The sequence below is a fragment of the Coptis chinensis genome, chromosome 3 (assembly GCF_015680905.1).
Source record: "Coptis chinensis isolate HL-2020 chromosome 3, ASM1568090v1, whole genome shotgun sequence".
NCBI classification, from domain to species: Eukaryota; Viridiplantae; Streptophyta; class Magnoliopsida; order Ranunculales; family Ranunculaceae; genus Coptis; species Coptis chinensis.
This window is the reverse complement of record NC_141458.1, coordinates 88368248-88381375: the sequence shown is the minus strand read 5'-3', so window position 1 is coordinate 88381375 and position 13128 is coordinate 88368248.

Genomic DNA, 13128 nt, shown 5'->3' with positions numbered 1-13128 from the left:
AACTTGGCAAAAATTAAGCATAGAAGTAGCAACTACTTACTACAATTATCTCAAGAACAAACCCAAGAAAAACAATGTGTTTGCAACTAGCCATATATATCACCATACAAAACATTGCCTACCTCTCGACTTGCACGATTTCCAATATATACAATAACATTCAAATCGTGGAGCCACTTCTTAAACTCTTTCTCCCAGCTTGACAAAGTCGACAAAGGGTACAACAACAAGAAAAGGCCCATGGATTTGTTGAGCATTCTCGCAGAAAAATTCAAAAGATATTCTTGAGAAAAAGAGGGTATAACCGGAATCATAAAGAACCTAAAGATCATACCCTGAAGAAAACCTAGCATGGAAACAGAATGAACAGGTTTGCCAAGACCCATCTCATCGCCAAGAATTACATTTGTATCATTCCTCCAACCGTCACAAACAAACCATCGATTACCATATTACTAAGGATGTTGCTAATTACCTATACATCACTCCCCGAAAAGGTGGATATAGCATACCAAGTAACCAGAAAGTTTAAGCCCTCAAGCCGATAATCTCAAGTTTTCCTCCTTTCAACCATTCAGCCGCTCATCAAGCTTTCAAAGACTAGCTAAACAAGAATTTAAAAAGAAATTTAAAAACAAATTTGCCGTAAAACAAAAATGCTATCATGACTTATGTACCAAAGGCTTTTGATACTTAGCCCTTCACAAAAGAACTAAACACCAAGGGCACTAGCAATGTGCACTAGCGTGTCCATGGCAAGCCAGACACCAAAGAACGACACCAAGAGAAGCAAGCGAAAGCAGCAAGGCACCGCTGGCATCAACACCCAAAAGCAGCAAGCAAGCGTGCACCCAACAAATGCGACACCACCACCACCACCACCAGCAGAAGCAGAAGAACAACAAGCAGCACCCAAAGAACGACACCACCGCCAGAAGAAGAAGAAGAATGTGCACCAAAGAGGTCCATGGCGTTAAGAAGAGGCACACCAAATGGGCAAAGCAAAGAGGTTTCCTCGAGCTACTTTGTTCACTTAATGAAGTTCTATCTTCAAAAATGATTATATTAGATTGACTTTATGCAAATAAAAGATCCATATGGAAATTTTGGCAAATTCAAAAAGACTTCTACATCGAGTACCAATAAACCAAGAAAACCCGAATAAAAAATAAATCACAAAAATATTGCATATACCGTAAGTGGTTGCATGCCAAATTCAACAAATTCCATCCCTCGAACCCGTGATAATTATAGGAAGTTCGGGATGGAAACAAACCGCTGAAACATTGTGTATGGCCTTCTAGTGTCCGAACACAACTTTTGGTTTGGTAGTCCCACACCTGCTTTTCCATCCATTTACCAAAGAACAAGTTTTAAATTATAATGATTAAATTTAGGCAGATCGAGCCAAACCTTAGCAAAGATGATCATCGAAACCAAGAATGAGATAATGGCCTATCCCTCGCCCGTGAAGTAATCACCACAGTTCACCCCTTTCATATGTGCATCTAAAGAAAAAAAATGTGGGTCGGACCTTCAAGTGCCGCCGATCGTAGTCGCTGAAGGAGTCGCACATGGAGGAAGGTTCCCCACCTATCTATAACTAAACCGAGACTGGTGCCTATTGGAAACGGGTCTTATGATGTTCACCTCTCCCATGAGGAAGGCAAAGTCCCGAGGAAGTAGGTCTCAAAGGGGAAGGAAGTAGTCATTCCACGAAGGAGTCACCGAAAAGTCGTGGGTCATTCTCAAGCGAGTAATTCTAATTGAAAGAGTAACAATTGAAATAGGTTGCAAGAAGGGGTTGTTGGTTGTCTAGGTTGAATGTATCCTGAAAAAACAAACCTATCTTTGACAAAATAACCTCTTTTGGCATGCACAAGATGAGCCGCTGACGAGGATTGAAACCCCATCGACCTTCCCTATTTCATCTCTCCCCTTTGGTCGAAAGTAAACTAACCTTACCCGTGGTTAGAACCGAGATCGAAAGCAGATAGATAAAAGAAGCAAGCTACCCGGGCCTATTTGAAAGCTGATTATGAACATTTCTTTGACCGATACCCTCGAACGAACCTCTTTCTTCAAGTGATCAAAGAAGTCAAGTTGCTTATCACGCTTGCCTTCTGTGAGAAAAGAGAGTGGTTAGGTGAGGTGCGAGGAACTTGCTTGAAACTTCACCGAGCTTATCAATGGACAACTCGCTTCATCGAGACCCAACAACGTAGCTTTCGGGACGCTTAAGACAAGAAAGACGGTTGCCTCTCCGAAAGGGTCCGTAAGGCCTACGATTGGAAAGCCTTCCCTTCCTTAGAATGCTCGGATTGAGATGAGACTTCGGAGGATGCCCATGGAACTTATAGGATTCTTCTTTCGTGGAGGCTTAAGATGCAATCCGAGATGTAAAGGCAAATGCACCGAAGCTTCGAGATAGCGCTCACAAATCTCCTCTCCCCGGGTCCGTTAGCATCATCTTTGCCTAATCAATCGTCCCGCGCGGATTAACACCTAAGAGGACGTTTCTACCCATGCTTGAAAGCCCTTAATCCCGGCCCTAGATTCCGTTTCCCCATTGCTTTCTTAGTGACTTACTTCTCGAATCGAAAGCGGGGATGCGAGATTCTATTCCGACTAGACCGTGGACCCGTCCGAAAGTAGACCTCGGATCGGCATAGCTACAGGACTTTCTTAGTCGACTTATCGAAAACAGGATGCGAACTAATTCGATCCGAAAAGCCCGAGGAAACAAAGTAAGATTTTCTATTCCGGATCGGCTTAGCTTTAGACCCGTCCGATTAGACCGGCTTAGTCGACTTACTACAGTAGTAGCATACTGCTTCTTATCTTAGTCGACTTCTAGAAAGCTGAAAGCAGACTCACTTTATTCCTAAACCGAACGGCTTAGCTACTACTGACTGAATTAGTCGACTTCTCGAAAAGCCGAAAGCTTAACTTATTCTATTCCGATTAGACCCAGTAGACCGGGCTTAGCCGACTTACTACGGGGACATATGCCACTTACTTTTCTCATAAGTCAAATATAGATGTTTTGGTTCTCATTCCTATCTTCTTGTTAGGATCGAACAAACACCGCCTCATTCCAGCTTTCAACTAATCAGGCTTTCAGCAGCCTTTACCCGATTTCCATATATAGGATAAATGACACTAGCTAAACAACTATGAAAGATACCACAAAGTAAGAAAAGGAAGAAAGAAAGCTAAGCAAATCCTATCTTGAAGCAATAGGTTCACCCGAGCCACTCGAAAGGAGCAACCATGACTCTTCCAACTAGAAAGAACTTTAGATTTTTTGAGAGAAGGATTCGCCACAACTTTAGGATTCAATGTTGCCGCGGCATTGTTGCCGCAAAGGTGTACCGATGGGAGTGGAGGGGAGTACCGAGAGGAACGGTCTCTTTGGTATTATGAGTTCTAGGGACGACTACCGCCTTTTACGCCAATAGGGGGTTAGGACAAGGGACAGCTACCCTAGTACATCCTGCCAAAGAGATGGCTACCTTAGGGCTTTAGGACATATGAACGTTAGCCGGACAGTCCAACGATCTAAAACAACCAGTCTTCCTAGGTTCCTATTAGTTGGGGTTCTCCCATAGTGGGCCATCCCAGAGGGGTAACCACTCCCCAATGGTTTTCCCCGGGCTTTCCCCTAGTGCACCGAAGCAAAGCAAGCAGGAGTAGGGACAATTTCAACAAATTTTCATCCGGTACTCCAACACCGCCTCAGATCTTGGTCAACGAAATCAACAACTTCCACCGGATAGATCGGACTCTTGCTTCCGACTCAACTTCTCTCGCGATCGCTCTTGAAACCGACTAGCTAAGCTACCTATGAACGCCTCCTCGTGATGAAGGTAGTGGTTGGTGGATGGACGGAAGGCATGTTACTTGGAAGTCTCGGGTTGTCGATATTAAAAACAGATGTACGCTTGAGAAAACCAATATCAACAACAAATGATATGCCGTTAGGGAGAGCATATCAACAACAACAACAAAATGATATTAAGTAAAAGCTAATATTTTAGATCTTAAGGAGAAAAATGTGCGGAGAATTCCGACAAATTCAAAAGGACAAAGACAAGTGTACAACACATCGGTTATCTTGCAGACTAATGCTTATCAAAACCAAAAACATAAATAAACAAAGATCATCTCAACCGGGTCAAATATCCATTATGAAAGAAACATTGAGCATGTCACGAGAGATGGTTTTGGATTTGTACAATTAGAACAACAAACTAAAGAACAAGACGTTAGGATTACCACTAAGAAATAGCTTCCTATGAAATCTCACCGAAAAGAACAAAGACCCAAAAGAGACTAGAGTGACAAATTAAAGACCGGGGGTGAGAAAGCAAATGTAAATAACAAAACAAGCTAAGAATCCAAAAAAACAATCGCAAAGATTTCAAAGATCATGTGGTCAAACCGTCTTCTTTGCTTAGGCATTTATGCCTAAGGCAGAAAATTTTCATTTCACATTCAGCCATGAGGAAAGACCCTCGGACTTTTTCCCACACGCATTACATAGGCTTTCTTGTGAAAAGCAAACATCTAGGGCCAACTACTTAAGGGCAGCAAATAGCATTCTTCTATCTATTTTACATGTGGCCCTCCATCTAAAAAGATTAAACATTTATCTTCTATCTATCTATTTTAAAGTAGGAGAGTTTATAAAAGTAGAGATATTATATATGATTAACAAATGGGAACGGAATACATGTGTAGGATAAGATATCCTACAAAACAAACAGAAATAAACATTGGACAGCTCCCATATGAATGTCCACTAGCTTGGAGAGTTTATCAATTGAAAAATGTCCCATAGATCATTCTTGGGTTATTTCAGATCAACGGCTTTCCCTCATTGTTGAGTTATCCTATTTCAACAACAAAGCCTGTTAAGAAAATTCTTTAATAGTTTAATCGAAGTTGCCAATGACTCTTTAGTGTAACTTAGCTCGAATATTTGTTTAAACTTTAAAAGGTGAAATAAGTGGAGGGTGAAAAGTGTAACTCAACTATAAGGAAGACCTTTCATGTGATCTATGTTATAGTCCAATATAGTTCTGACGTCTTTTCCATGTTAAATTAATGTAAAAGAGTAGATGATCTTGCGTGGAGATCAAAATTAAATACCAGCCTACCAGGCAACAAGAGCATGAGCTTCCATGTGTTGAATTCCTACAATAGGTAGACTCAAGCTCCCAAAGAAGTTCTCGAGCTTTGACACCAACCGGAAAATATAATGAAGGTACTCAATCACATAGCAGAATTTCCGTGAGTATATCCTTTTGTAACAAGAAAAGAATAGATTATATGGTAGAAGAACCAATCAAGATGAGTTCAAGTCTACAACCGAAATAACATTCTATATCCCGATTGTGTTATACGCCAATGGATATTAGAGCCGAGTCAAACACGTAACAATTGAATATGGTATGAGGCTTAAAGTACAAATGAATATCCGATTAAAATACAAACAGCTTACAAAGGAATCCATCCGCCAAGTAAGCATGGGTGTTCTAACAAACTTAGACATCCCGCCAAGGGAAATAGTAAATGAATAACAAAACATGGCCAAAGGGCCACTTAAAACAACAAGATTACCTCACGAAAAGATGAAGTTAGGCCACTATAAACAACATAAGGGCAAGACTCAACATCAAGATGCTACTTGTGCAAAGCTTAATGTTAGAACCACCCATCACTTACATCATGGGTATGTTCAATTATTTGCTTATAAATACATCCAATTAAGTCGTATACAATATGTAGTCCCTACCCTCTTCATCCATAATGCCTATCTAGCAAAAAGAGGTAGCTATGCCTAGGACTAATATAATGTTTCACCAATACCAATAACAAGCTATGCATACTTTTGACAAACAAGCTAACATAAAAATTATGCAAATTGATAGTACAAACAAACCGCAAAGACAAAGATTCAAAAAAATAACTTACCACTCGTAAACAACTACTCTTGAACCACTTCATTAAATTGGCATGTTGCCTTAATGGATAGAAGGAGCCTCCAAACCAATCCCCAAGATTTATATCAACCAACATAGCAAGAGATATCTTTTCTTCCTGAATAGAAAATTTATAAACCTAATTGAAAATTATGAGTTTATGCATCCAGAGTTACATAAGTCTAAGCACAACTGTATTACCAAATGAATTGAGTGCATCAAAATGGACATGACAGCTCCTTGTGAGGCGAAAAAATAAGGAAAAGATGAAAGGAAGTCACTAGCAAAATCTTTTACTACGTAGGATAGTCGTCTGTCATTACTCATGGTTAGTTTCTTCTTTTCATGCCAATGACCAACAACACAATGACAACAACAACAACCAAAAGAAACAAAAGAAAATCGCAATTAAGATATGAAATATGTCAAGCAAATACTCATTGCATCACTTGCAATTAATTACAGTGAAATAGTAGTAAATTCGGTGACAACCAAAATTCACTTAATAATACCAACACCCCATTTATTCCATAACTTATGTTCCGACCACATGTTAATCCACCTTAAAAGAGCACAAATTACATAAATAGATAGATACTAGTTGTGGATTGAAATGGGCAGCGATAATTATTATTGTCTCATTTTCCTATAAATGACTATGGTGTGAAATATACTTCACACCCTGACTCCTCGAAAGACGATCGTGGTGTTAGGCACGAAAAGAATCGGATGGCTTGTTAATGTCAAGAAATAAATGGAAGAAAATAACTTACCGAATTGATCAAAGATTGAAAAGTACTGTACAAGATATCCAACCAAAGTTAACACTTCACTATCCAAACACTTTACCTTACTTGTGCGCCAAACTACCAATAGAAAAATATCCCAACATTGTTGAAATATTCAAGAACACATCTCAAACAGGTTAACCAGTCGAATTAACAAAGTTAAAAACATATACATGGATCGAAAGTAAGCGAGTATTTTTACCTAAAGCAAGTTATCGCGATTACCACGAGGTAGCTTTGTCTCCTCGCTTCCCATTTCTACGTGAGCCTTCTTTTTTGCAACATCAATTCAATTAGAACTCAGTCTAATTAAACAATACAATCAACCTAAACCTGCAATATTGAACTTTGAGAAAAGGGGGAGAAAAGAAGTATGAAAAAAAGCAAAATATTATGCAAAATTTAAAATTGATCGAACGAAAAGGGAGAGAAAGAACTAACCCTCAATTCACTAGGGTCGATCCATTACCTCCACCGCCGAGAGAATAGATGAGAGATTTAGGGATTTAAGGAAAATCAAAGCTTTTTCGGATGTGGAGGAGTAAGTAAAAATAAAATCGACTTCCCCGAAACCCAAAATTGAAATGGGTTATCATTAGAGAGAGATCTTTAAACATCGTCGATGGATGTGAGGAGTGTTTAGATTCATTGAGCGGTGGTTGAAGGTTTGAAATTTTTAGTAGGAGTGCCACTTTAATCGGCGAGCATGGTTTACTCATCGAACCGGAGAGGAGTGCCGGAGTGATAAAGAAGAGACGAGGTAGTTGGGAGAGATGGGAATAGATTTTTGAGTTGTAATTTATTCGAGAGAAAACACGGTCCCTCGGGTTGTAATTTCCTGTATTCTTAGACCTTCACGCTTGCTTGCCGTCACTATATTTCTCGAAACTCCTCAAAATTTAAATGAAATAATTATCAAATTATTGGTGATGGTTTTTGTACTTTAGTGACGCCTAAATGGTGTCACAAAATTCCTGACGCCAATTTGGCGTCACTATTGAAAAAAACCCAATGTCATAAAAATGCTGATATGGTGTAGTGCATCTTCATAACCGAAAGGGTCACAACAAACCACATCACGATCGTTAATCGAGAACAGAAACTCACCAGTATTCAACAAGTACAACGGCCTCAACGACACAACATCAAATATTTGTAACGCAAACGCATGTAGCCAACTCGCTTCAAGGTACTTCTGTCTTTATCGCTATAAGGCATCGGCTGTCGGCTCTCTGTCCAACCTCTATCACTAATCTGGAATGTGGTAAAGGTCCCTTGCTTTAGTCTTAGTCCCTTCCCCTAGTCTTTCTCTAGTTTTTGAATGTGTCTCCCTCTGTTATGGCTAGCTCTGATTCTAGTAGCAGTGGCTCTTTCATTATGAATCAATCTCTCTCCGCTCTCTAATCAAAGCTTGCTAAACGCAAATTAGGTTTACCCAATTCAACTAAATATCTTTCTGGATTGTTTCAATTACTAGTTAGATACATCTTTGTTATCAATTTAGGTTAAAAGCACATTTCTTCTTCGATTATATTGATTCTCTATGATTCTCAATTCAATCTCTGTTATTCAATTGATTTCCAAGAACGAGTAAATGGCTCAAAACAATCAAAACCAAAACTCATCAACAAATCAAAATCAAAACTTGTCAATGAATCAGAACCAAAGCCCATCAATAAATCAAAACCCATTCAACAATCAATCTAAGATGAATAACCTTGATTATTCAATATTTGTTCAAAATCCATCACTAGCGATACAGAACATATCAAATTTCATCACTGTCAAACTCAATAGAGAAAACTATATTCTTTGGAAGTCTGGCTTCATTCCTTTCTTGAAGGTTTTTAATCTTGTTGGAATTATTGATGGTTCTGAACCTTGCCCGCCTCAGTTTTTAGTTGATTCGAGAGGAAATAATTATGTTAATTATGTTTTTAATGAATGGAATAGAAGAGACCAAATTTTATTGATTTGACTTAATGCCACTCTTTCTCTTGAGCTTCTCCCTTATGTTGTTGGAAGTTCAACTGCAAGGATTTGTGGATTACTCTAGAAAGGCGATTTGCAACCATTTCACAGGCACATGTTGGACAGTTGAAGACAAGACTTCAAGCATAGAAGAAGGGAAATCGTAACATGGCTATGTATCTTCAGAATATAAAACAAATTGCTAATTCGCTTGCTGAAGCTGGAGCACTAGTTGCAGATATTGATTTAGTGTTTCAAACACTACAAGGTCTTCCAAGTGAATACAAACCATTCACCACTTCAATTCGAGTCAAAAGAGAACAAGTTACATCAGATGAATTGCATGGTCTGCTTTTAAGTGAAGAATTGTCTATTGAAGAACTTAATAAGTCAATGCAAATAAATGATAATAACTCACATGCTTTTGCAAGTACAAGGGAGTATAACAGAGGTAATCAAAGAGGAAATTATCAACACAACAGAGGAAACTATCAGAACACTGCTGGTTATTACAATCACAATAGCAATGGAGGATATAATAATGGAGGGTATAGCAATGGAGGGTACAACAATGGAGGATATAATAATGGAGGAAGGAACAGTAATGGAAATTATAGAGGTTACAATAGCAATTACAAAGGAAATACTAGCAATCAAGGAAGAAACAACAACTTTAGAGGTTCAAATCCTAACATTAATTACAACACTCAAGGCAATAGGTCTATTTGTCAAGTATGTGGAAAGACTGGTCACTTGGCTATAGACTGTCATCATAGGATGAGTCACTCATTTGCAAGCAGAATTCCTCCAGCAACATTGGCAATGATGGCCACAGTTAATGACTCTTCACAATATCTAGAATCACAATCTGGCTATGGGCCTAATCTTAATTCTCAATCTCTTCTTGAATCCAGTAACAACAATTATGCTTATGATTTTCCTACTGCAAATTATGTTTCTCATGACTGGACTGCTTCAAACTGGAATGCTTCAAGTTCTGGCTCAACTCCAAACTGGTATGCCGATACAAGAGCATCTCATCACATTACACCTGACATCTCCAATATTTCATCTCCTACATCATATAAAGGGAAGGATAAAGTGTTGGTTGGCAATGGACAAAGTCTAACTATTCTAAACACTGACTCTTTAATTTTTTGTCCTACAAATTCTGCATCATCTTTTAATATGCACAATATACTTCATGTTCCCCAAATGACACACAACTTACTTTCTGTCCATAAATTTGTGACTGACAACAATTGCTCACTCATATTTCACTCTGATGGTTTCATTGTTAAGGACAATGCTTCACAGAGGATCCTTTTCAAAGGCCATACTGAAAAAGGACTCTATCCTTTCAAGTTCAACACTTTCTCGTCCTCTCCATCAGTTTTCATGAGTCACAAAGCACCTTTTTTCTGTCCCGGCACCAAAGGTCGGACACCCCTCTCAAGTGTGCTACATCAAGTGTTGAAAGCAACAACAAATTTATTGTACAACACTCTAATAAAGCTTTTTTTTTTCAGAATGATTGTCACTAGGCAAAAGCCATAAGCTTCCTTTTCATGCTTCCACTTGTAAATCTACATGTCCTTTATAACTTCTTCATATAGATTTGTGGGGCCCTCGCCCTTTTGTTCTATCGTGGGTTTTAAATACTTTGCAACTATTGTTGATGATTTTAATAGATTTTGTTGGATTATTCCTTTGATGTCTAAATCAGATTTTTATACTGCTTTTGTATCATTCAAATCATCCATTCAAAATCAACTAAATTTCAAAATAAAATGTGTTAGAACAGACTGTGGTGGAGAGTTTGATCACTGGTCATACTTTTCAAACTTTTCTTGCTCATTTTAGAATTAGTCATCAATTCTCTTGTGCCTACACTCCAGAACAAAATGGAGTAGTAGAAAGAAAACATCAACATTTACTTGATATGACTAGAACTCTACTTGCTCAGTCCAATCTTCCAATAAAATACTGGCTTGAAGTAATTCTTACCTTTGCATTTCTTATCAATAGACTTCCATCTCCATCTCCATCTCATCATAATTTTTCCCCCTGGCAAAAATTGTTCAATCAATCTTCTTATTAGTCATTTCTAAAATCATATGGATGCAGCTGTTTTCCATGTCTTAGGCCATACACACAAAATAAATTTGATTTGAGGAGTCATCATTGTGTGTTTATAAGATATAGCATGTCACATAAAGGCTATAGATGCCTTGAACCTCTTACAGGAAGAGTTTTTGTCTCAAGGCATGTAGTTTTCAATGAATTTGAATTTCCTTACAAGTCAAATACTTCATCAGTTTTTCTATCAGACAACTCATCTTCATCTCAACTTCCAAATTTCTTTAAGAAATCTCATCATTCTCATTATGTTCATATTGATATTCCATCATCAGTTCATGAATCTTTTTCAAACACTTTAGAATCTACTTCTTCCATTCCTAAAACAGTCAATTATGTGCCTAATTCTTCATCTTCAAGTATAAATCCATCTACATACTCTTTTAATACTCACAACATGAAAACAAGATCCAAAAATGGAAATATCAAGCCTAAACCTTTTATGCCACAAAACATGCTCTTCCCCTTGTACTTTCCACTTCTCTGCAAAATTTACCACCTACTCCAACCACCTTCAAACAAGCAGTCAAAGACCTTAATTGAAGATCAGCCATGGCTAAAGAGTTTAATGCACTCATTAAAAGAAAAACTTGGATTTTAGTTCCTCCACAAGACTCACAAAATGTTGTTGAGCACAAGTGAGTTTTCAGGTTGAAACAGAAATCAGATGGCAGCATAGATAAGTTCAAAGCTAGGCTAGTTGCAAAAGATTTTCATCAAAAGGTTGGAGTTGACTTTGGTGAAACCTTTAGTCTAGTGGCTAAGCCAGCCACAATTCGAATGATGATTTCTATAGCAGTTCAAAGAGATTGGGATGTTAGACAACTAGATGTCACAAATGCATTTCTACATGGGCATCTCAAAGAAGATGTATATATGACACAACCACAAGGTTTTATTGATCAAGAAAAACCTCATTATGTGTGCAAACTTCTGAAGAGTCTCTATGGGCTGAAACAAGCACCTCGTGTTTGGTATGAGGAACTAGTAAAAACTTTACTATCTCTTGGCTTTACTACTGCAAATGCTGATCCTTCTCTATTTGTCAGAATACATCCTCAATCTACAACATATATATTGGTATATGTTGATGATATCCTCCTAACAAGTAGCTCTTTAGTTGACTCTGCATCTCTTATTCAACAGCTTAGTGAAACCTTTGCAATGAAAGATCTTGGCTCAGTTAGTTACTTTTTGGGCATGGAGGTGAAGAGAAATTCAAATGGTTTGTTCTTATCTCAAACAAAGTACACTTACGATCTCTTGGAAAGATCAAAGATGATTAGAGCTAAAAGTTGTTCAACACCTTGCTCTACAACTATAAAGTTTGATCCATACAGTGGTGACTTACTTTCTGATCCAAGTGAATATAGGTCTATTGTTGGTGCATTTCAATACTTAACATGGACGAGACCAGACATCTCATTTTCTGTAAATCAGATTTGTCAGTATATGAATAACACCCCGTGTTTTTATCCGGTTATTTTCCTAATAATAATAATAATAGATAATAGATAAAATAAAATAGGATAAGTGTTAGTGGAAATAGGAGACGTGGGTTTATGGGATAAACCTTCTTCCCTATTTCGGAGGTTTTGTTTTTAACAGAAAGAAAACAGAATAGGGTCGGTCAAAAACACAGCGAGAGTTTTAGAAAAAAATGGAGTTTTACTGAAAGAAGAAAAGGTGTTGAACGAGGAAGATCATCCTTTCGTGCAACAGTTGACTTCAGTCTTTCAGGATTTTTTCTCGCTGTTCGGTTTATAAACAGTGAGTAGATTAGTTTTTTTTCTATTTCACGTATAATTGTACTGTTCAAATTCGTTTGTTATTCGGTTATTGTTATTCGTCCTGTAGTTGTTAAAATTGGTTTCGAAACTATGTTAAAATTGATAAACTGTCCGTATTACTTGAACTCAGAAGAAGTCGCCAATGGCGGCGCGAGACAGAGAAGTCGTCTCTGTATTCTGGTGGAACTGTTCTTATGTTTTGTCTGTGGTTGGATTGGTTGTAAAGGGGAGGCGCGAGCCCCCAAACCTCCTCCCCTGTAAAAATGCCATTACTGTGATACTGAGCTTTGGTTTTTTTTAAATTGAAATTTTCGTGGTTTGAACTGCTACTTTTGGTGTCGCGGGTTGTTGGTTGGTTAAATGAATGGGGGTAGTGGGGTGATGGTGGACTGGAGATTGGGTGTTGTGCGAGCTTTGAAGGTTGGTCATGGCTGTTAATGGCGGCCAGAGAAT